Below are 21,015 nucleotides of genomic sequence, written 5' to 3' on the forward strand. Positions count from 1 at the left end.
CACTCCCTTGGATGAGAAGCAACCCCACACATGAATGGTCTCAGGATGCTTTACTGTTGGCATGACGCAAGACTGATGGTAGTGCTCACTTTTTCTTCTCCGGACAAGACTGTTTCCAGATGCCCCAAATAGTGTTGAGCGAACAGTTCGAGCATAGTTCGGGTCCGTACCGAATTTTGGGGTGTTCGTGACACGGACCCGAACCCGAACTTTTTCGTAAAAGTTCGGGTTCGGGTTCGTCGTTCGGCATGTATTTTGGCGCATTTTGAAAGGCTGCAAAGCAGCCAATCAACATGCATCATACTACTTGCCCTAAGATGCCATCGCAGCCATGCCTACTATTGGCAAGGCTGTGATTGGCCAAGTGCAGCATGTGACTCAGCCTCTTTATAAGCTTGTGCGCACGTCGGGACGTGCTCACTCCCGATGTGAATAGAACAGGGATAGACGCAGCTGATGCTAGGGTGAGAATAGGCAGGGATAATTGAATAACTGGAAGCAAATTTCTCTCCTCCACCTGTGATTCATCTGAACAACTGCAGCTGAGCTGCTTTTTTGATAGGGATTGGCTATTTTTAGAGTGGCCAGAGTGATTTTTCCATCCACATGTAACTGGGCTGACCGCGGGCCGCCATTTTGCGACTTGTAGTGCTGCAGCAGAAGCTGTCACAGTGTGCATTCCAAAGCTCCAAACAAGTCAGACATCTACACCTGGGATTCAGACCAATAGCGATTTAGCAGCACAGTCCAAGGCTATTTTTTTTAAAGGTTGTGCAGACCATTTTGTGGCACATGTTACTGGGCTGATAGGCGGCGGCCATCTTGGGACTAGTGCTGCAGCACAATCTCTCCCAACGTCCATTAATCACTTGTAATAGTGGTCTGTGCCATAGAAATCCTACATCAGGGACTTGGGTGTGCTTGTGTCACCCCTACTAATACCAGTCCACCTGTAATCCATACAGTGAAAAGCCATAAAGTATTCCAGTGAGGGAATTTTTTTTATTTAAAAAAGGCCAAGTTAGTTTATCTGGCGTTCAATATACTAGATACAGTTAGGCCTGCGTTTCATACATCTGGAATTAGCAAACTAATGTGCTGGGGTTGGGAAAACATATATGTACCCATACTAGAATCTGTCAAAGAAAGCGGTACTCACATATAACAGTCATTCCATCTGTAATCCATACAGTCAAAAGACTGAAAGTATTCCAGTGAGGGAATTTTTTTTTTATTTAAAAAAGGCCAAGTTAGTTTATCTGGCGTTCAATATACTAGATACAGTTAGGCCTGCGTTTCATACATCTGGAATTAGCAAACTAATGTGCTGGGGTTGGGAAAACATATATGTACCCATACTAGAATCTGTCAAAGAAAGCGGTACTCACATATAACAGTCATTCCATCTGTAATCCATACAGTCAAAAGACTGAAAGTATTCCAGTGAGGGAATTTTTTTTATTTAAAAAAGGCCAAGTTAGTTTATCTGGCGTTCAATATACTAGATACAGTTAGGCCTGCGTTTCATACATCTGGAATTAGCAAACTAATGTGCTGGGGTTGGGAAAACATATATGTACCCATACTAGAATCTGTCAAAGAAAGCGGTACTCACATATAACAGTCATTCCATCTGTAATCCATACAGTCAAAAGACTGAAAGTATTCCAGTGAGGGAATTTTTTTTTTATTTAAAAAAGGCCAAGTTAGTTTATCTGGCGTTCAATATACTAGATACAGTTAGGCCTGCGTTTCATACATCTGGAATTAGCAAACTAATGTGCTGGGGTTGGGAAAACATATATGTACCCATACTAGAATCTGTCAAAGAAAGCGGTACTCACATATAACAGTCATTCCATCTGTAATCCATACAGTCAAAAGACTGAAAGTATTCCAGTGAGGGAATTTTTTTTATTTAAAAAAGGCCAAGTTAGTTTATCTGGCGTTCAATATACTAGATACAGTTAGGCCTGCGTTTCATACATCTGGAATTAGCAAACTAATGTGCTGGGGTTGGGAAAACATATATGTACCCATACTAGAATCTGTCAAAGAAAGCGGTACTCACATATAACAGTCATTCCATCTGTAATCCATACAGTCAAAAGACTGAAAGTATTCCAGTGAGGGGATTTTGCTTATAAAAAATAATATATTTCATTGTGGTGCGAGTTGAATCGCAACAATGAAGAAAAATACTATTAAGGGACGAGGACGCGGTCGTGGTGGTGTCCGTGGAGCCTCTGTTGCTGGTAGAGGACGTGGCCGTTCGGCCCCAGGCGCACACAGTAGGGAACGAACTCCCTCAACTAGCCGGCAGAATGTACCGCAATATCTCGTGGGGCCCAATGACGCTCTTAGGATGGTAAGGCCTGAGCAGGTACAGGCATTAATCGATTGGGTGGACGACAGTGCTTCCAGCACGTTCACCACATGGTCTTCCACCCAGTCTTCTGCGGAAAGCGCACAGGTGGCACTTGAAAACCAAGCCCATCAGTCTGTCACATCACCCCCAAGCATATCAGGGAAACGGTCTGAGCCACAAGTTATGCAGCAGTCTCTTCTTCTGTTTGAAGACTCTGCTTCCAGGGTTTCCCAGGGGCGTCCACCTAGCCCTTCCCCAGTGGAGGAAGACATACCATGCACTGACGCACAACCACTTATGTCTCCAGATGAAGAGGACATGGGAATACCACCACAGCAGAGTCACCGACTCTCTGATGATGACGAAACACAGGTGCCCACTGCCGCGTCTTTTTGCAGTGTGCAGACTGAACAGGAGGAGGTCAGGGAGGGAGACTGGGTGGAAGACGATGCAGAGGACGATGAGGTCTTAGACCCCACATGGACTGAAGGTCGTGGCGATGACTTTCACAGTTCAGAGGAAGAGGTAGTGGTGAGACCGAGACAACAGCGAAGCCAAAGAGGGAGCAGGGGGCCAAAGCAGACGAGCCGCCGCCCCCAGAGTTCGCCTGCTACTGGACATCGCCAACAGGGACCCAGCCCCACAAAGGCAGCTTCAAAGAGTTCCCTGGCATGGCACTTCTTTAAACAATGTCCTACCGACAAGACCCGAGTGACTTGCACGCTCTGCCATCAGAGCCTGAGGCGAGGCATTAACGTTCTGAACCTCAGCACAACCTGCATGACCAGGCATCTACATGCAAAGCATGAACTGCAGTGGGGTGCACACCTTAAAAACCAGGCACTCGCTGAGGCTCCCCCTGCTCCCTCTACCGCTGCTGCCTCGGCTTCCGCCTCGAGAGGAATGTTGCCACCTGCCGAGCAGCAAACAGAGGATGTGCCACCGACACCACCACCACCGCCACCGTCAACTAGCGTCTCCACTATATCACACAGCAGCGTTCAGCTCTCAATATCTCAAACCTTAGAGAGGAAGCGCAAATTCCCCCCGAGTCACCCTCGAGCCCTTGGCCTGAACGCCAGCATTTCTAAACTGCTGGCCTTTGAAATGCTGTCATTCCGGCTGGTGGACACAGACAGCTTCAAACAGCTGATGGCCATGGCTGTCCCGCAGTATGTGGTTCCCAGCCGCCACTACTTCTCCAAGACAGCCGTGCCTTCCCTGCACATGCAAGTGTCCGATAAAATCAAGTGTGCACTGCGCAACGCCATTTGTGGCAAGGTCCACCTAACCACAGATACGTGGACCAGTAAGCACGGCCAGGGACGCTATATCTCACTAACTGCACACTGGATGAATGTAGTGGCGGCTGGGCCCCCGGCGGACAGTTCCTTGGCGCACGTCCTTCCGCCCCCTAGGATCGCAGGGCATCATTCTCTGCCTCCTGTAGCCTCCTCCTCCTACTCGGCTTCCTCCTCCACTGCTTCCACTAGCTCATCCGGTCAGCCACACACCTTCACCACCAACTTCAGCACAGCCCGGGGTAAACGTCAGCAGGCCATTCTGAAACTCATATGTTTGGGGGACAGGCCCCACACCGCACAGGAGTTGTGGCGGGGTATTGAACAACAGACCGACGAGTGGTTTCTGCCGGTGGGCCTCAAGCCAGGCCTGGTGGTATGCGATAATGGGCAAAATCTCGTGGCAGCTCTGGGACTAGCCGGTTTGACGCACATCCCTTGCCTGGCGCATGTGCGGAACTTGGTGGTGCAGAGGTTCATTCACCACTACCCCAACATGTCAGAGCTGCTGCATAAAGTGCGGGCCGTCTGTGCGCGCTTCCGCCGTTCACATCCTGCCGCTGCTCGCCTGTCTGCGCTACAGCGGAACTTCGGCCTTCCCGCTCACCGCCTCATATGCGACGTGCCCACCCGGTGGAACTCCACCTTGCACATGCTGGAGAGACTGTGCGAGCAGCAGCAGGCCATAGTGGAGTTTCAGCTGCAGCACGCTCGCGTCAGTCGTACTGCCGAACAGCACCACTTCACCACCAATGATTGGGCCTCCATGCGAGACCTGTGTGCCCTGCTGCGCTGTTTCGAGTACTCCACCAACATGGCCAGTGGCGATGACACTGTTATCAGCGTTACAATACCACTTGTATGTCTCGTTGAGAAAACACTTAGGGCAATGATGTTAGAGGAGGTGGCCCAGGTGGAGGAGGAGGAGGAGGATGAGGGCTCGTTTCTAACACTTTCGGGCCAGTCTGTTCGAAGTGGCTCAGAGGGTGGTTTGTTTAAGCAGCAGAGGACAGGTTCACAAGTCGCCAGCCAAGGCACTGTACTGGAGGACGAGGAGGAGGAGGAGGTGGAGGGGGACGAGGATGACGCAAGTTCACAGCGGGGTGGCAGCCCAGGCCCATCACTGGTGCGTGGCTGGGGGGATACGGTGGACGATGACGATACGCCTCCCACAGAGGACAGCTTGTCCTTACCCATGGGTAGCCTGGCCCACATGAGCGAATATATGCTCCAATGCCTGCGCAACGACAGCAGAGTTGCCCACGTTTTAACGTGTGCAGACTACTGGGTGGCCACCCTGCTGGATCCCCGGTATAAAGACAATGTGCCCACTTTAATTCCTGAACTGGAGCGCGACCGTAAGATGCGCGAGTACAAGCGCACGCTGATAGAGGCGCTCTTGAGAGCATTCCCACATGTCACAGGGGAACAGGTGGAAGGTGAAGGCAGAGGAGTGGCAAGAGGTCGCCAACGCAGCTGTGTCACGGCCAGCTCATCTGAGGGCAGGGTTAGCATGGCAGAAATGTGGAAAAGTTTTGTCTCCACGCCACAGCTATCTGCACCGACACCTGATACGGAACGTGTTAGCAGGAGGCAGCATTTCACTAACATGGTTGAACAGTATGTCTGCACACCCCTCCACATCCTGACGGATGGTTCGGCCCCATTCAACTACTGGGTTTCGAAATTGTCCACGTGGCCAGACTTAGCATGTTATGCCTTGGAGGTGCTTTCCTGCCCGGCGGCCAGCGTTTTATCTGAACGCGTATTCAGCACGGCAGGGGGCGTCATTACTGACAAGCGCAGCCGCCTGTCCACAGCCAACGTGGACAAGCTGACCTTCATAAAGATGAACCAGGCATGGATCCCACAGGACCTGTCCCTCCCTTGTGCAGAGTAGTCCTTATTAACTGCCTAAAACATGTCTTGTTGTGCTACGGGCCACTTCTTTATTTGATACAAATTTTATGAAACCCACAGTTGAATGAAACTCTTCTCTGTCTGGGCGCCGGGGCCTAACCAGATGAAAGTGGCCGGTTAAACTAACGGGTGACATGAAGCCATAACCTCTGCCATGCTACCTCTGTCTTCTGTCTGGGTGCTGAGGCTAAGTCAAATAAAGCGGTCTTCTGCTGTGCTGGGGGATATGAAGCTAATCTCTGACCTCTCTCCTCTGTCTGGGTCCAAAGGCCTAAATCACTGAAAGAGGCCTTCTCCTGTGGTGTGTGATATGATGCCAGAATATGTGCTGTGGGGCCTCTCTCCTCTTCCTGGGTGCAGGGGTCAAATAAACTAAATTGTGGCCTACTCCTGTGGTGGTTGATATGATGCCTGATTCTCTGATGTGGAACCTCTCTCCTCTGTTTGGGTGAAGGGGTCAAAGTAACTAAATGGTGGCTTCTCCTGTGGTGGCTGATATGATGCCAGAATATGTGCTGTGGTGCCTCTCTCCTCTTCCTGGGTGCAGGGGTCAAAGTAACTAAATGGTGGCTTCTCCTGTGGTGGCTGATATGATGCCAGAATATGTGCTGTGGGGCCTCTCTCCTCTTCCTGGGTGCAGGGGTCAAAGTAACTCAATGGTGGCTTCTCCTGTGGTGGCTGATATGATGCCAGAATATGTGCTGTGGTGCCTCTCTCCTCTGTCTGGGTCCAAAGGCCTAAATCACTGAAAGAGGCCTTCTCCTGTGGTGTGTGATATGATGCCTGAATATGTGCTGTGGTGCCTCTCTCCTCTTCCTGGGTGCGGGGGTCAAAGTAACTTAATGGTGGCTTCTCCTGTGGTGGCTGATATGATGCCAGAATATGTGCTGTGGTGCCTCTCTCCTCTTCCTGGGTGCGGGGGTCAAAGTAACTCAATGGTGGCTTCTCCTGTGGTGGCTGATATGATGCCAGAATATGTGCTGTGGGGCCTCTCTCCTCTTCCTGGGTGCAGGGGTCAAAGTAACTCAATGGTGGCTTCTCCTGTGGTGGTTAGTATGATGCCAGAATATGTGCTGTGGGGCCTCTCTCCTCTTCCTGGGTGCAGGGGTCAAAGTAAGTCAATGGTGGCCTCTCCTGTGGTGGCTGATATGATGCCATAATATGTGCTGTGGTGCCTCTCTCCTCTTCCTGGGTGCGGGGGTCAAAGTAACTCAATGGTGGCTTCTCCTGTGGTGGCTGATATGATCCCATAATATGTGCTGTGGGGCCTCTCTCCTCTTCCTGGGTTCAGGGGTCAAAGTAACTCAATGGTGGCTTCTCCTGGGGTGGTTAGTATGATGCCAGAATATGTGCTGTGGGGCCTCTCTCCTCTTCCTGGGTGCAGGGGTCAAAGTAACTCAATGGTGGCTTCTCCTGTGGTGGCTGATATGATGCCAGAATATGTGCTGTGGTGCCTCTCTCCTCTTCCTGGGTGCGGGGGTCAAAGTAACTCAATGGTGGCTTCTCCTGTGGTGGCTGATATGATGCCAGAATATGTGCTGTGGGGCCTCTCTCCTCTTCCTGGGTGCAGGGGTCAAAGTAACTCAATGGTGGCTTCTCCTGTGCTGATTGATATAAAGCTGATGGTTGTGCCATCTGACATGGTTGCCAGGGTCTGATTCAATGGGGGCCTACTCCTGTGGTGGGTGATCTAAATGCCTGATTCTCTGCTGTGAAACCTCTCTCCTCCGTCTGGGTGTAGGGGTCAAAGTCTTTCAAAGTCGCCTTCTCCTGTGCTGATTGATATGAAGCTGATGGTTGTGCCATCTGACATGGTTGCCGGGGTCCCATTAAATTGTGGCCTACTCCTGTGGTGGTTGATATGATGCCTGATTCTCTGATGTGGAACCTCTCTCCTCTGTTTGGGTGAAGGGGTCAAAGTAACTAAATGGTGGCTTCTCCTGTGGTGGCTGATATGATGCCAGAATATGTGCTGTGGGGCCTCTCTCCTCTTCCTGGGTGCAGGGGTCAAAGTAACTCAATGGTGGCTTCTCCTGTGGTGGCTGATATGATGCCAGAATATGTGCTGTGGTGCCTCTCTCCTCTTCCTGGGTGCGGGGGTCAAAGTAACTCAATGGTGGCTTCTCCTGTGGTGGCTGATATGATGCCAGAATATGTGCTGTGGTGCCTCTCTCCTCTTCCTGGGTGCGGGGGTCAAAGTAACTCAATGGTGGCTTCTCCTGTGGTGGCTGATATGATGCCAGAATATGTGCTGTGGTGCCTCTCTCCTCTTCCTGGGTGCAGGGGTCAAAGTAACTAAATGGTGGCTTCTCCTGTGGTGGTTGATATGATGCCTGATTCTCTGCTGTGAAACCTCTCTCCTCTATCTGGGTGTAGGGGTCAAAGTCTTTCAAAGTCGCCTTCTCCTGTGCTGATTGATATAAAGCTGATGGTTGTGCCATCTGACATGGTTGCCAGGGTCTGATTCAATGGGGGCCTACTCCTGTGGTGGGTGATCTAAATGCCTGATTCTCTGCTGTGAAACCTCTCTCCTCCGTCTGGGTGTAGGGGTCAAAGTCTTTCAAAGTCGCCTTCTCCTGTGCTGATTGATATGAAGCTGATGGTTGTGCCATCTGACATGGTTGCCGGGGTCTGATTCAATGGTGGCCTACTCCTGTGGTGGGTGATCTAAATGCCTGATTCTCTGCTGTGTAACCTCTCTCCTCCGTCTCGGTGTAGGGGTCAATGTAACTAAATGGTGGCCTACTCCTGTGGTGGGTGATATGATGCCTGGTTCTCTGCTGTGGGACCTCTCTCCTTTGTCTGGGTGCTGTGGTCAAAATAATAGTAAGTGACCTTCTCCATTGGTGGGTGACTTGAAGCCTGATTCTGTGCTATGGGACCTCACTCCAATTAATATTGTTTAATTTTTATTTATTTTATGTTAACTCATCATTTCCCTATCTACATTTGTTTGCAGGGGATTTAACTACATTTTGCTGCCTTTTGCAGCCCTCTAGCCCTTTCCGGGTGTGTTTTACAGCCTTTTTAGTGCCCAAAAGTTCGGGTCCCCATTGACTTCTATGGGGTTCGGGTTCGGGATGAAGTTCGGGTCGAGTTCGGATCCCGAACCCGAACATTTTTCGAAAGTTCGGCCGAACTCGTCGAACCCGAACATCCAGGTGTTCGCTCAACTCTAGCCCCAAACAATCGGAAAGAGGCTTCATCCGAGAATATGACTTTGCCCCAGTCCTCAGCAGTCCATTCACCATACTTTCTGTAGAAGATCAATCTGTCCCTGATGTTTTTTTTTGGAGAGAAGTGGCTTCTTTGCTGGCCTTCTTGACACCAGGCCTTCTTCCAAAAGTCTTTGCCTCACTGTGCGTGCAGATGCGCTCACACCTGCCTGCTGCCATTCCTGAGCAAGCTCTGCACTGGTGGCACTCCGATCCTGCAGCTGAATCCTCTTTAGGAGACGATCCTGGCGCTTGCTGGACTTTATTGGACGCCCTGAAGCCTTCTTAACAAGAATTGAACCTCTTTCCTTGAAGTTCTTGATGATCCTATAAATTGTTGATTGAGGTTCAATCTTAGTAGCCACAATATCCTTGCGTATGAAGCCATTTTTATGCAACGCAATGATGGCTGCACACGTTTCTTTGCAGGTCACCATGGTTAACAATGGAAGAACAATGATTTCAAGCATCACCCTCCTTTTAACATGTCAAGTCTGCCATTTTAACCCAATCAGCCTGACATAATGATCTCCAGCCTTGGGCTTGTCAACATTCTCAGACCGACAGAGAGTATAAATTAAGACCGTTGAAAGATTTGGGGTATGCCACTGAGGAAGGGGACAGCGTCTCCCCGAAACGCGTCTGGCGGAATACCCTGAATCAAATACCCCATCATTGAGAAGTAACAGTGCACTGTGAAGAAAAAGTTTTTTCATCGCTTCCTAGGAACAAGGACCTGAAGACGTCATCAACCTGTGCCGGAGAGGTATGCGATCCTCACAGTGAGTCATACCCTGCAGCCAGCTGAGAGACACGTGGGACGCGGCTAACTCCAGAGCCGGGACGCCGGCGCATATTGTGGAGTGCGAACCCACCCAGCAAGCAGAGGTACGCCGGCTAAGGTAAGCCCACACAGTGGGTCAAAATTTATGAAACAATAATATCAAGACACCAGGAGAAAAAGCATTAAGAGCTGCATTCTAATATCTAATACTGTCACAATTGTAACAACATCGTGGACATAAAAGGAAGTGTATCGTTTCAACAGAGACTGTCATATATATTAAGAGCTACATTATAAAACTGAACATCGTCACAATTATAACAACATAAAAGGAAGCGTATCCTTTCTACAGAGACTGTCATATATGTGGAGTTTTATTCCGGAACTTTCAATCTACCCAGCGACAAAATAGCACTCACTGTGCATTCTTTCTATATAGGACCAAAAACATAGTATTTTATTTTGCTTGGCCCAATGTTTTATGTCAATGTGTTTTATATAATAAATTGCAGAGAATCACTATCTGATTAGGCGGAGGTTGGCTATCAGTCACTCCCTTTTCCTACAACAAGGCTGCAATCTGAAACTAATGTGAATGATTGAAGTACCAGCCACGACCAAAAATCAGAACTGATTGCTCTCTATCTTTTTAGAAGAATATTTTATGTTGAAATTGAAATTGTATTTGTATTTTCAGCTTCAATAATTTTTAGTAATAAATTGTGTCCTATACCTCCTTATATGAGTGCCCATTCATACTTTACTTTACATTCAACCAATTTTTGAGGGGTGATCTCAAATTTTGTTTGGTGCACCTACCGTGAGGGTAACAGAGGTGAGCGGATCTCTTAACAAATTTTTTTGAACTTGTCCATTTAATCACCCATTGAGATCAAGCTCCCCCTGTACCCATCATGGATATTTGGAGTTATATGGAGACCAAACAGCTTAAGGCAGAAAATTATAGCTTTGAGAACATAGAAGGTAGAAATGATGATCAGGAAGGAAGATCTACAGCTGAGTCTTTCCGAGATTTGGAGGGCTTATTACATAAAAAGCTGAGACAAATTTGGGAAATACGGTCCCTGAAGTTATATTTAGATCATAACCAAGTACCAAAAGGCCTACAATTGTCAAAAACCCCAGCACAAGACTTAATGGGAGATAACTTCAATAGAGAATGGGAGGATCTACTACATACACAATCCCGAGCCCTTATGGAGTTGATTATTAAAAGGAGAACCACTCTTTTGGATAATTTATCTGAAAAAATAACAAGATTAAAAACAAAAATAGATAAACTTCCAAAAGATCAAATATACGAAATGTGGCAAGAAAGACTACACAAAAGCCTGGATAAAACTGAACAAGAAATTATAGCCAAAAAAACAAAGAAATATAGAAATAATACTAGAAAAGATAGGAAGGAATATAGTAGGGAAGAATATATAGAAGAAAATCCCCATATAATAACTTGTGAACAAAAAGAACCAAAGAGATATAATATACCGACACAAAACAGATATGAAACCTTAGCAGACAATTCTTTTTTAGACCACACTCCCCCTCACCATTCACCAAGGTTAAAACAAAGATCACCACAACAAATAGATCACAAAAAGACAACACCTCACATATACAGAACACCTTACAACCTAAGACACAGAGCACCACAGGTTCAGAGAAACCAGGGATACCCGACACAAGAGAGGTGGACACGGGATACACAAGAAAATCATCATCTAGGGAATATACGGGAAAGCTATCAACACAGGGAAAATCACCAAAGAAGAGGAAGACACGAAGATCACAGAGAAAGGGAACACAGAAATCACCATTAAAATTAGATGACAATATTATCAATTTAAGCACAATCAATCTCACTAATGCACAGATCACACTTTTAAATAAAGGCCTAAAATTTGCACCGTCAGCCACTTTGAACAAATTTGATACCTTCATAGGTATTCAAAAATTTATTCGAAAGATCTGTTTAAAAAAAATATTTTATTAAAAATCCACCAGTTATAGAACCAACAAGAAAAGATCCTTATATCCACACACAGCTGAAAAACAAATCAAAGAAATTTCCAAGAGCTGAAATTGGTCCAGAAATGGCCACATTCCAAAAAAGTGTGGAAGTGGATTTGGAAAAATTAAAATTAAAAAAAAGGTATAGAAACAATTTAACAAATGGGGAAATGAAGGCTATAAGAGAATTACAAAAAAATGAAGGAGTAGTCATTCGCCCAGCAGACAAGGGAGGGGCTATAGTGATCTGGGGAGAAGATCAGTACAATGCAGAATGCCTCAGACAGTTGGCAGATCAAGCCACATATACCCCATTGAAAAAAGACCCAATAGAAGATTTCAAACAGTCCCTTTCCCTTTTCTGCAAAAGAGGGCTAGAAGAAAATATCCTAACACAACAAGAATTTAATTTTATTATGGACACACCAGGGAGACTACCTATATTTTATTGTCTACCGAAAGTCCACAAAAATATTGTGGACCCACCAGGTCGCCCCATCATTTCGGGGATTGGTTCCCTGACCGTGAATTTATCTCAGTATATAGATACCCTACTCCAACCTGAAGTGAGAAAAATTAGGTCCTATATACGTGACACAACCGAAATTGTTGGCATTTTGGAGGGACTGTGTGTCCAAGACCATTGGATCATGGGCACCTTGGACATCCAGTCCCTTTATACTATCATAAACCATGATCAGGGCATATTAGCCCTAAGGGAACAGTTATCCAAGAACGAACTGTGGAACAAGGAACAAATAGATTATGTATTAGATGGAGTAGACTATATACTACACCATAATTATTTCTTGTTTTCCGAACAATTTTATTTACAAAAGAGAGGCACCGCCATGGGTACCAGGTTTGCCCCCAGTTATGCTAATTTATTTTTGTCGCATTGGGAAACTAACAACATTGATCCCAAACTAGGGGCAGACCTGGTCCTATGGCGGCGGTATATAGATGACATCATTTTTATCTGGGGTGGAACAAGAGGTGATCTGGAAAATTTTGTCAAAAGAATAAATGACAATGAAAATAACTTAAAATTTACCTCTAATATCGGCTGTGAAAAAATTGAATTTCTAGATATTGCGATCACACGGAAAGAAAATAAATACATATGTAACACATTCCATAAACCCACAGCAAAAAATGGATACATCCCCTTTACAAGCTGCCACCTACCAAGGTGGCTAACAAATGTTCCTTTCGGACAGTTCCGAAGATTAAAAAGGAACTGCACGGAAGATGATACATTTGTGGAGGAGGCAAATGTTATGAGGGACCAATTTAGAGAAAAAGAATATCCAGAACCCATAATAAATGATGCCCTTGAAAAGGCAAAAAATTTGGATAGAAATACTTTTTTCCAACCGATACAGAAAACAAAACAGGAGGAAGATTTAAGTTTCCGGATTATCTTGCCATACAATATCCAGGCGAGACAGGTGGAACATATTATAAGGTCCCATTGGCACCATCTATACAATGATAAAACAATAGGGATGCTTATGCCATTAACACCTAAAATAATTTACTCAAGGGCCCCAAATTTAGGGATACAAGTAGCCCCCTCAGTAAAAGAGAGACGTAAAAAATGTATAACTACCAATTGGCTTCAACCCAAAGGTTTTTTCAGATGTGGTAAATGTTTGGGATGCAAGAAGACCAAATTTCCCAAAAAAACCACATCAGCCGTCTCTACGCAAAATTCTCACTCAATGAAAATCAAACATTTCCTCACCTGCAATTCCAACAATGTTATATACCTGGTCCAGTGTCCATGCCAAAGACAATATATAGGGAGAACAAAACGCACCTTGAAGGTCAGGATAGCGGAACACCTGAACAACATCACTAAAGGTTATGACAAACATTCCCTATCCAGACACTTCAAGGACGCGCACAACCAAGACCCAAGGGGTCTCTCCTTCATGGCACTGGAAAAGGTTGAAAGGCATTGGCGGGGGGGAAACCAAATTGAAAGACTATCGCGGGCAGAATCGAGAAAAATCTACGAATTCGGTAGCATGCTACCAAGAGGCCTAAATGCTGAGTTAGAGATATTTGGCTTTATATAAGATATGAGTGGTCTGTGTGGATGTCGATGGAGAGTTGCAAGTTTTGGCTGTTTACCAGCATTACAACTCCCCCTCTGCCCCACATACGCCACTCTTTTTCATCCATATCCCTACAAGTTAGAGAGAAAATATGTACGAAAGCTGGTGTACAAAATATTTGAAGTGGACCCTTATGAATTTTAACAATCCAGGAACCCCAAGAATAATGTTAAAAAGCAAAATGCAGGCAATTTTTCAAAAAACGCAACAAAACCGCACATGCGTTTTTTCCTGCAAATGAATGTATGAATATCTGCCAATCAAGGGAGAATATCCCCTTAACACAAAAGCTGTAAAAACCTGTAATTATTTATCTATTTTAATTAATACATATTTTTATATAGTGGTACTATATGTTTTAAATAATAAAGGAAGAGACAATAGCCTATATATTGGAGAAATGGAATATCTACACATAAATATTGATGGACTGATTACTATTATAAGCTCAGAAGAAAGTCTACGATAAAAGACGATTCTACAAGAAAATAAACTTCAACAAAAACGCAAATAAAAGATGATATAGCAAAACTGGATTCAGACCAGTCTTTGAAACACAACTAGAATCCAGACCAGTTTTTGAAAAATTTCCAAAGTCCAGATCGGCCTTTGGATCAGACCGACAGAGAGTATAAATTAAGACCGTTGAAAGATTTGGGGTATGCCACTGAGGAAGGGGACAGCGTCTCCCCGAAACGCGTCTGGCGGAATACCCTGAATCAAATACCCCATCATTGAGAAGTAACAGTGCACTGTGAAGAAAAAGTTTTTTCATCGCTTCCTAGGAACAAGGACCTGAAGACGTCATCAACCTGTGCCGGAGAGGTATGCGATCCTCACAGTGAGTCATACCCTGCAGCCAGCTGAGAGACACGTGGGACGCGGCTAACTCCAGAGCCGGGACGCCGGCGCATATTGTGGAGTGCGAACCCACCCAGCAAGCAGAGGTACGCCGGCTAAGGTAAGCCCACACAGTGGGTCAAAATTTATGAAACAATAATATCAAGACACCAGGAGAAAAAGCATTAAGAGCTGCATTCTAATATCTAATACTGTCACAATTGTAACAACATCGTGGACATAAAAGGAAGTGTATCGTTTCAACAGAGACTGTCATATATATTAAGAGCTACATTATAAAACTGAACATCGTCACAATTATAACAACATAAAAGGAAGCGTATCCTTTCTACAGAGACTGTCATATATGTGGAGTTTTATTCCGGAACTTTCAATCTACCCAGCGACAAAATAGCACTCACTGTGCATTCTTTCTATATAGGACCAAAAACATAGTATTTTATTTTGCTTGGCCCAATGTTTTATGTCAATGTGTTTTATATAATAAATTGCAGAGAATCACTATCTGATTAGGCGGAGGTTGGCTATCAGTCACTCCCTTTTCCTACAACAAGGCTGCAATCTGAAACTAATGTGAATGATTGAAGTACCAGCCACGACCAAAAATCAGAACTGATTGCTCTCTATCTTTTTAGAAGAATATTTTATGTTGAAATTGAAATTGTATTTGTATTTTCAGCTTCAATAATTTTTAGTAATAAATTGTGTCCTATACCTCCTTATATGAGTGCCCATTCATACTTTACTTTACATTCAACCAATTTTTGAGGGGTGATCTCAAATTTTGTTTGGTGCACCTACCGTGAGGGTAACAGAGGTGAGCGGATCTCTTAACAAATTTTTTTGAACTTGTCAACATTCTCACCTGAATTAACAAGACGATTACTGAAATGATCTCAGCAGGTCCTTTAATGACAGCAATGAAATGCAGTGGAAAGTTTTTTTTGGGATTAGGTTAATTTTCATGGCAAAGAAGGACTATGCAATTCATCTGATCACTATTCATAACATTCTGGTGTATATGCAAATTGCTATTATAAAAACTTAAGCGGCAACTTTTCCAATTTCCACGACTGTACATAAAAAAATTATAAATATATTATATTATAGAAAATTTTCAATAGATGGTTCCGCAAAAACGGAACAGACATACGGAAGACATACGGATGCAATTCCAGAACCATTGACTTGAATGGAGCCACGGAACGTGAATTGAGGGCAATAATAGGACATGTTCTATCTTTGAACGGAACATAAATATGGAAACGGAATGCATACAAAGTACCATTGTTTTTGCGGACCCATTGAAGTGAATGGTTCCGCATACAGACCGCAAACGGAAAGAAACAAAAAAAAAGGAACGGAAACAGAAAAAACATGTTCGTGTGCAAGAGGCCAAAGTGTGATAGATAGGCTGATAAGCCATAGATCCGCATGGTATGTGCAATAGTCCTAGCTTACCCTGATAGATTTTAAGCTTAGTTTCTTTTTGTTTGTTTCCTTACTAGTCAAGCTTATAACCTATATCAATAAAAGTGAAGTTTTAGCAATTTATAGTATGCAGGTGGAAAAAGGCATTTGCTGTAGTCTCATGACAATTCATCTCCTCTAAAATATTCACAAATATAGAAACTAAAGTAAATGATATATTATATCTAAAATTAACCTTGTTTAGAATATCTTAAATTATTGAGGATAAACCTCAGGAAATACTTTTACTGGAACTCTTAAATTAATCAAGTCATTCTGTAATTCCTAAAAAGGCCACATTTAGCAAGTTAATCAGGGACCTTGTTAATAGAGGTTATTAAGCAAGGATTAAGAATTGGCTAAAATACTCTATACTGCTGTTTTATTGAATTAATGACCATGGCTTGTAATAAGGATAAGTGAAAAAAATTGAATAATTTCAGATGGATCAATATCTATTATATAATGACTATATTGTGCTCAATCCGAATATGGTGGTACCAAACTTGTATAGGTTTGTTTTTGTTTTACTATTTTTTTTTAAATAACCTTTTTATATTTCAGTCTAGAGAGCTTTAAGAGGCTTGCTTTTTGCAGAACGAACTGTAGTTTTTATTGATATAATTTTTGTGGTACGTACAATAAAGATTCTATTAGGGTGAGTGGGATTCTGACTTGCTCCATGCTCAGCTATGCCTGTTGTACAGCCCGGCAGAGAGCTTACCATGGCAGCCTGGTAAGCTTCAGAAGTGTCCAGGCTGACATGGTAACTAGAGTTGAGCGGACACCTGGATGTTCGGGTTCGACGGGTTCGGCCGAACTTGACCCAAACTTGACCCCGAACCCCATTGAAGTCAATGGGGACCCGAACTTTTGAGCACTAAAGTCTCTGTAAAAATGTCATGGAAAGGGCTAGAGGGCTGCAAATGGCATCATAATATGATTAAGAGCATGGCAAGTGCTCTGCAAACAAATGTGGATAGGGAAATGACTTTAAATAACATAAAATAGGTAAAAATAAAAAATAATAATCTTGATCTAGGAGGACGAGGTCCATATGGAGTAGGAGGTTGAGGAGGCGGTGGATGTGGCGGTGTAGGTGGAAGCAGCGGTGGAGGAGGAGGAGGTAGCCTACACTGCTTTTTGGTTTTAAATTTATTTATATTTTTTTAAATTAGGGTACACCCCAAAACATTGGGAAATATAACCTGTGATAACCCCCTCCAGTGGTGCTAAACACACGTTCAGATAATACACTGGCTGCAGGGCAGGCCAGCACCTCCAAGGCGCATTGTCCTCACGGAAAATGCCCTGTGTAATTCCATCCAGAATCATGGATCTCCCTAGTGAGGTGATATCTGAGTTTCTTAGTCTTTTCATTTACTACAGTATTTTCCCCGGAGAAACTTATCTTAACTTCCTCATCAGAAACTTCTCCCACTTCCAATATGCTGGCAGGCCAAGCTCTCCACCCATCATTTTTAGTCATACTCATACCAGGTCCCTATCTTCTCTGAAATATTTACCTGCCACCATGGATATTTTATCCAGCCTGCAACAGGGAGTGATACAGCAGTGTCCCCATGAGGAGATTCTAAACTGAGGGGAGGCAAGTCCCAACATGGTATATCTAATATTTCCCCTTCGGTCAGAAGATTAGCTATGTATGGCATAGAGGTGGACGATACGGGTGAATGACTGCAAATCCAACAATCAGATAGATCTCTCATTTGCGCAACAATTTTATGATACTTAATAAACTTATTGTCCCATCCAATATTGCCTTCTCCGCCTGCATCAGGGAGACAAAAACAGATCAAGGTGCACAATACCAAGTACTTTCCTAGGCTCATGATTTAGATTTGATCAACTTTTTGCAGTGCGAGGTGTGGATCCAAGTAGGTCTTCGTTCCAGTTTCACAGAAGTAGGTGTAGTTAACTGGACTTTGAATGGCCCATCAAACCGAGGATCTAAGGCCTTTCTCACATGCCTTTTGACTGTAACCCAGTCTCCAGGATTTAATGCATGAGTCCCTTCCAAAGAAGATAGATCTGGAATGGAACTAAAAACACGATTATGAGTTTGTTGTAGCCTCTTGCATATTACTCCCACATACTGCGTCATATCAGAAAGAAGAGCCTGAAGCTGTTGGAGGAAATATAGGCCTGTCCTTGGAGCTGTGCCAAACAATATTTCATATGGACTCAACTGAGTTTTCTTATTTGGGGTTACTCTAACTGAATATAATGCTATGGGCAAACATTCAGTCCATGGCTTTCCTGTCTCCACCATGGCTTTTTGGATGTTTGACTTTAGGGTTCCGTTCAGGCGTTCCACTTTGCCACTACTCTGTGGTCTGTGGAGTGTTGAACACTTGCTCTATACCTAGTGCATGAAGTATCTCTTGTAATACCTCTGAAGTGAAATGAGTACCTTTATCACTTTCAATTACTTCTGGAACCTCAAACCTACACACCACTTCAGATAACAGTTTCTTAGCAACAGTTTTTGCATTTGCCTTTGCCGTGGGCCAGGCTTCTGGCCACCTTGAAAAGAGGTCCACACATACTAGAACATACTCATATGTGCCTACCCTGGGAAGTTGAATTAAGTCAATCTGCAGTCTCTGGAACGGGTATAATGGCTTTGGGGTGCACCTTGGGGACACCTTAACAGTCCTCCCTATGTTATGGCAAGCACAGACCATGCACCCCTGGGCAAATTTGGCAGTGGCATTGTTGAACCCCTGTGCCACCCATCCTTGGTTTACCAGACTTACTATTGCTTCTTTGGACTGGTGGGTGGGGCACAAATCATAGGATACAATACTCTGGGAAGGCATAATTTTGCATTTACAGCATACAAACCCTCCTGATTCTTCTTGGCCTCTCTTCTTTTTCTGTTTTAGATGTTTGCTCCTGAAGTTTCTGGAGAATTTCCAAGTCCATCTCCCCTGCCTGTGGTACTATGTCCACCAGTTGGCCAGTTATAGGTAGAGGTAGCAGAGCAGCCTGCTTTGCAGCCACATCTGCCCGTCGGTTTCCTTTAGACTCCTTAGTTTCTCTTTTATACAGGCCTGTACCTTGACAATGGCCACCATCTTAGGAAGCTCTAGGGCTCTGAATAGTTGGGCCACATACTCAGCATTTTTAATAGGCTTACCAGAGGATTCCACAAAGTCTCTGTTTTTCCAACTAGGACCATAGTCATGTGCAATGCCAAAATCATAGAGAGAGTCAGTGTAAATGTTTACTGTCTGACCTTCAGCCATTATGCATGCTTCAGTGAGTGCTGTCAGCTCTGCTTCCTGTGACGAGCATCCAGGTGGGAGTGATCCTTGTCTCATAACTTCCTCACAGCATATCCTGTGTATGGTTTCCAATCAAGGTAATATCTTGATCCATCTACAAAAAACTCAACATCAGCATTAGGTATTGGCATTTCAGTTACATTGTCAAGTTCTTTAGTTTCAGCTTTCATCAACTCAAGACACTCATGATCCGCAATCGGATTTTGATTCTGACGCAACTTATCAGTTTCTGGAAGCAAAGTTTTTGCTTGAGACAATAGCTCCTGTACAGCATGAGGAACATAAATTGTAAGGGCATGATCCAAAACTATTTCTGCAACTTTTCCTGTTAATTGAGCACAGGCTGCCACTGCTTGTATACAAGAAGGAGCCCTCCTAGCCACCACATCAAGATGTAATGATTAGTAACCTAGTGGGCGATGCTTACCTCCATGTATCTGGGTTAACACTCCCTTGGCATGCCCTGTGCTCTCATGACAAAACAGATTGAAATCAAGATGATAATTAGGTATTCCTAAACAAGGTGCTGATATTATTGCTAGTTTCAACCCTTTAAATCCTTCAACCGCTTCTACAGTGAGCACAAATGACTGTCCTCGATTACAGGCTGCTAGGACGTCAAACAGAGGTTGAATCAGGGATGAGGCAGAGGGAATCCACTCCCGGACATAACTGACAAGACCAACAAATGTCCTCAGTTCTCGAACAGTAGTGGGTTCCCTCAGTTGGTCCACTGCCTTCTTCCTTTCTGGGGTTATATGTTTGACCTGCTGGGAAATACAATGCCCCAGGAATACCACCTTGCGCTTAGAAATCTGTAACTTGTCTCTTGAGACCCGGCATCCTTCCAGATGCAGGAATATCAGGAGAGAAAGTGTTTCCTCTAGACAAACTCTCTTACTCACAGTACCGAGAAGTAATTCATCAATGTATTGAAGCAATAAAGTGTCATAATTCACTGGGTGCCAAGAAAGAAGCACTCTTGCCATTGTTTCAGAAAATTCAGAGGGCGATGTTGCACCCCCTGTGGTAATCTAATCCAGCAATGATGTTTCCCATTGAAGGAGAAATCCAAAGGTAATTGACTCTCTTCCTCCACTGTGACAGAAAAAAATGCATTTGCTAAGTCAATTACTGTGAAGTACTCAGAGTTAGCAGGGATTTGGTTAAGCATTGTATGTGGATTAGGTACAATAGGAGTGTCACTGACCATTAATTTATTAATTTCTCTGAGATCATGTATCATTCTATATGCCTGAGGCTTTCCTGGTTCAGGCTTTTTCTTTATTGGGTAAAGAGGAGTATTATAAGGGGATCGGCATTCCCTTATAACCCCCACCTTGAGATACTCTCCCACTTCCACTGCTATTGCAGCAGTTTGGTCCCGGCTCAAGGGATACTATTTTATCTTGACAGGCACCACTCTAGGTTTTAACTTGATTTTTACTGGCGCCACCCGAAGCAGGTAAACGTTAGTTTTACTTTTTACCCACAACGCAGTTGGTACCCTTGCAAGCATATTCTCCACTTCTTCGTTTTGTATAGGATCTTCCTCCTGCAAGACACCTTCATGTAGTGGGCTTATTAATGCAGTTAATGCAGTCAAAATGGGTTCCATAAAGGGGCCCTGT

The sequence above is a fragment of the Bufo bufo genome, chromosome 1, assembly GCF_905171765.1.
Source record: "Bufo bufo chromosome 1, aBufBuf1.1, whole genome shotgun sequence".
NCBI classification, from domain to species: domain Eukaryota; kingdom Metazoa; phylum Chordata; class Amphibia; order Anura; family Bufonidae; genus Bufo; species Bufo bufo.